Below are 5,444 nucleotides of genomic sequence, written 5' to 3' on the forward strand. Positions count from 1 at the left end.
AACGAGAGGCTGTTTCTGTAGAATAATAACACAACAATAACATATCAACTATTGAATGTCATCTTCTAATGGGGAAGATGAATAATCACACGCACGCCCACGTGTTATTCTCCTATTATCCATTAATAATTTAAAGGGTTATATGAAACAGATTAGCTACCGGGTTGTAGCGTTCGTAGAATTGACCGAAACGGTGGCGGCGTGTGTGTTTTTACTAGGAATGATGTGCATTTTAACCCTCGTTCAGATGTGAAAATGGTTGGTCTTGAGGTTGCATGGATAGAAACACTTCTTTCTGAATGTCGTCCTATACTTATTGGTGTGTGTTATCGGCCTCCTAAACATAATCATTTCTATAATTTACTTGAATCGAATTGTTGTGATCACAATGTATTTGCTGATAGGGAATGTATTCTGCTTGGCGATTGTAATACAAATGTGCAGTTATCACCCCAGAGAAGTACACTAGTAAATACCCTGTCTGACTTTAATCAGTTATTTGGACTAAAACACCTGATTGTTGAGCCAACCCGGGGGTGTATTGACAGTAAATCAACTTTGGATTTGATTATTGTATCAGACTAAGAGAACGTCTGTCAGTCAGGAGTCTTAAATATTGGGTTTAGTGATCAAATGGTAACCTACTGTACCCGTAAGACATCCACAATCCTTCTAGAGCCAGGTAATATATACATGAAGGTACGGTCTATGAAACAATACTCAAAATAATGTTTTGTAGAGGTCCTTGGAATTTTGGATTGGTCTCATGTTCTAAACTGTGATGATAAAGCTTGACTCTGGCTCCGATGAAACAAATTAGAATCAAACAGCGGTCAAGGAAATGGATCACTTCCGAGATCTTAGACCTCATAAGGAAAATGGATCGCGACCTGGCCAGATTCAGAGGGTCAAATCTACAACATTATGACGGTTATATTAACTGTAGAAACCAGGCAACATACAAAATGGATTTAGGCAAAATCCCAACATTATATAGACACTGTTAATGACAACTTACATCATCCTCGTAAACTGTGAAATGTTAAAGGACATTGGCTCAAAAACTCCCCATAAGGTAAAATACTGAAGTATTGGCCTGGATATTGATTATGTTTTATGTTATGACCAGGCAAAGGTTGCAAATTATTTTAACACATTTTTTTACCACTATAGCCTCATCTCTGGTTAAGAAGTTACCCACCTGCTCTGGACACTATGGCCAATTGTTCATTAACAACTTTTACCATAGCAAAGGTATCACAAATCATTTGTTTGAGCTGTGCATGGTAACAGAGGACAAAGTTTCCAACCTACTATGCTTTGTTAGGTTCTAATCCTCAGAGTAAAAAACTCCACGGACACTATGAAAGCTCAACCAAGTTTATTCTGCCCAGACGGTCAATTCAGCTGCATTCAGACAAAAACATTTTCAAACAAGCACTGATATTTAACCGTTCCTCAGACTGAGTCCCCTCCTACCCATCTGTACAAACATCGTTCTTTACTGCTAGGCAGGACACTAGTGATACGGGCTATAAACTTTTATTTCTCCCTTAGGTGACCTGACCTCAACCCCCCTCCGTCACTAATCCGTGGCTCTCTCCCCTTATCAATGCCTGCCACATGTAATCGCTTCCCTGCACTCAACACATTCCAAGCTTAGTGGCACACACTATGTACCTTCCTCCTATAACCATTAACTTCTGCTGTAGACCCTCTAAACCTCAGCACTCCCTCAGTGACATGAATAAGTATATTTCATATTCTCAGAACCCAACAGTTTAAAATACACTACGTGACTAAAAGTATGTGGACACCTGCTCGTCAAACATCTCACTCTAAAATCATGGGCATTAATATGGAGTTGGTCCCCCCTTTGCTGCTATAACAGCCTCCACTTTTTTTGGGAAGTGTTAATGTTCCATATTAATGCTTGTTAAACACCTGTCAGCTACGGTGTGGCTGAAATAGAGTTTGAAGGGTGTCCACACACTTTGTGATTTTTTTGTAGGAAAAAAATATACAAAGTATTTCCTGAGTTTTTATACCTCTTAGATATAGGACAGACACTTCAACATCTTGTTTCTTAGGATGTCATTTTTCACTGTCCTTTTTGCCATTGATGAATGTGTTTTTCAATGTGTTTCTATGGGCTTTAGTAGTAAAGACCAAAATCAATATTTTATCAAATATTTTTATTTTTTATATTTATTTGATACCCAAAAGGGTCCTAAAATTCAAAATCAAATAGCTAAATGATCCATATTATGATAATCTTATATATATATGCAAATAGTCTCATGGTCCTCAATGAGCAGGAAAAACTGCACTGGTGGAAGAACACCCACAGACCGGGCATGCACACTGACAGGCCTCAGTTCCAGGTGAAAAACAGACACATACACTGACATATGGAATATATATATATATACAGTTGAAGTCAGAAGTTTACATACACTTAGGTTGGCGTCATTAAAACTCGTTTTTCAACCACTCCACAAATTTCTTGTTAACAAACTACAGTTTTGGCAAGTCGGTTAGGACATCTACTTTGTGCATGACACAAGTCATTTTTCCAACAATTGTTTACAGACCGATTATTTCACTTACAATTCCCTGTATCACAATCCCAGTGGGTCAGAAATATACATACGCTGAGTTGACTGTGCCTTTAAACAGCTTGGAAAATTCCATAAAAGGATGTCATGGCTTTAGAAGCTTCTGATAGGCTAATTGACATCATTTGAGTCAATTGGAGGTGTACCTGTGGATGTATTTCGAGGCCTACCTTCAAACTCAGTGCCGCTTTGCTTGACGTCATGGGATAATCAAAAGAAATCAGCCAAGACCTCAGAAAAAAATGATAGACCTCCACAAGTCTGGTTCATAAACACCATGGGACCATGCAGCCGTCATACCGCTCAGGAAGGAGAAGCGTTCTGTCTCTTAGAGATGAACGTACTTTGGTGTGAAAAGTGCAAATCAATCTCAGAGCAACAGCAAAGGACCTTGTGAAGATGCTGGAGGAAACAGGTACAAAAGTATCTATATCAACAGTAAAACGAGTCCTATATTGACATAACCTGAAAGGCCGCTCAGCAAGGAAGAAGCCACTGCTCCAAATCCACCTTAAAAAAAGCCAGACTACGATTTGAAACTGCACATGGGAACAAAGATCGTACTTTTTGGAGAAATTTCCTCTGGTCTGATGAAACAAAAATAGCACTGTTTGGCCATAATGACCATCATTATGTTTAGAGGAAAAGGGGGAGGCTTGCAAGCCGAAGAACACCATCCCAACCGTGAAGCACGGGGGTGGCAGCATCATGTTGTGGGGGTGCTTTGCTGCAGGAGGGACTGGTGCACTTCACAAAATAGATGGCATCATGATGTGGGAAAATGAAGTGAATATATTGAAGAAACATCTCAAGATATCAGTCAGGAAGTTAAAGCTTGGTCAAAAATGGGTCTTCCAAATGGACAATGACCCCAAGCATACTTCCAAAGTTGTGGCAAAATGACTTAAGGACAACAAAGTCAAGGTATTGGAGAGGCCATCACAAAGCCCTGACCTCAAACCTATAGAACATTTGTGGGCAGAACTGAAAAAGCGTGTGCGAGCAAGGAGGTCTACAAACCTGACTCAGTTACACCAGCTCAGTCAAGAGGAATGGGCCAATATTCACCCAACTTATTGTGGGAAGCTTGTGGAAGGCTACCTGAAACAGTTGACCCAAACAGTTCACTTTAGTGGCTACTTCCGGCGCCGACAAAGATGGCCGCCTCGCTTCGCGTTCCTAGGAAACTATGCAGTATTTAGCTTTTTTTATGTGTTATTTCTTACATTGTTACCCCAGGTAATCTTAGGTTTTACTACATACAGTCGGGAGGAACCTTTGGATATAAGAGCAACGTCAACTCACCAACATTACGACCACAAGCATTTCGCTACACTTGCATTAACACCTGCTAACCATGTGTATTTGACAAATACATTTTATCAATTTGAGCAGCAGCAGCTGAAAAATGAGCTCCTACAAATATTGAAATTTACATGGTTTTTAGAGTGAAGTACATCGGAAAAAAGCAAAAGAAAACTGCAAGACTGAATAGGAGAAAAAACAAGCAACAAACAAAGAAGATAGGCTTTTGAAAAATAACTATTTTTCATAAAATTGTAGTTATCTTAGCAAGCTGAATTGTTTACCAGTTGCTAAGCAGTTGCTAGGGACTCTTTTGGAAGAAGCTAGCTAGCTAACGAAGAACAACAAAGAATATCTAGTTAACAGAAGAAAAGAAAGAGAAAATCAGGACAGAAGAAAAAGGATATCAAAGTGAAACAGTTCTCTAAAGACACAGGAGACAATAATACAAGAAACAACACTTCTGTAGCTTGTCAACTATGTGTCTGTCTATCCCTGTTCTCTCCTCTCTGCACAGGCCATACAAACGCTTCACACCGCGTGGCCGCTGCCACTCTAACCTGGTGGTCCCAGCGCGCACGACCCACGTGGAGTTCCAGGTCTCCGGCAGCCTCTGGAACTGCCGGTCTGCAGCCAACAAGGCTGAGTTCATCTCAGCCTATGCTACCCTCCAGTCCCTAGACTTCCTGGCGCTGACGGAAACATGGATTACCACAGATAACACTGCTACTCCTACTGCTCTCTCTTCGTCTGCCCACGTGTTCTCGCATACCCCTAGAGCATCAAGCCAGCGGGGTGGTGGCACTGGAATCCTCATCTCTCCCAAGTGGACATTCTCTCTTTCTCCCCTGACCCATCTGTCTATCTCCTCATTTGAATTCCATGCTGTCACAGTTACCAGCCCTTTCAAGCTTAACATCCTTATCATTTATCGCCCTCCAGGTTCCCTTGGAGAGTTCATCAATGAGCTTGACGCCTTGATAAGTTCCTTTCCTGAGGATGGCTCACCTCTCACAGTTCTGGGTGACTTTAACCACCCCACGTCTACCTTTGACTCATTCCTCTCTGCCTCCTTCTTTCCACTCCTCTCCTCTTTTGACCTCACCCTCTCACCTTCCCCCCCTACTCACAAGGCAGGCAATACGCTTGACCTCATCTTTACTAGATGCTGTTCTTCCACTAATCTCATTGCAACTCCCCTCCAAATCTCCGACCACTACCTTGTATCCTTTTCCCTCTTGCTCTCATCCAACACTTCTCACTCTGCCCCTACTCGGATGGTATTGCGCCGTCCCAACCTTCGCTCTCTCTCTCCCGCTACTCTCTCCTCTTCCATCCTATAATCTCTTCCCTCTGCTCAAACCTTCTCCAACCTATCTCCTGATTCTGCCTCCTCAACCCTCCTCTCCTCCCTTTCTGCATCCTTTGATTTTCTCTGTCCCCTATCCTCCAGGCCGGCTCGGTCCTCCCCTCCTGCTCCGTGGCTCGACGACTCACTACGAGCTCACAGAACAAGGCTCC

Source organism: Salmo salar, chromosome 13 (assembly GCF_965601325.2).
Source record: "Salmo salar chromosome 13, fSalSal1, whole genome shotgun sequence".
Classification (NCBI taxonomy): domain Eukaryota; kingdom Metazoa; phylum Chordata; class Actinopteri; order Salmoniformes; family Salmonidae; genus Salmo; species Salmo salar.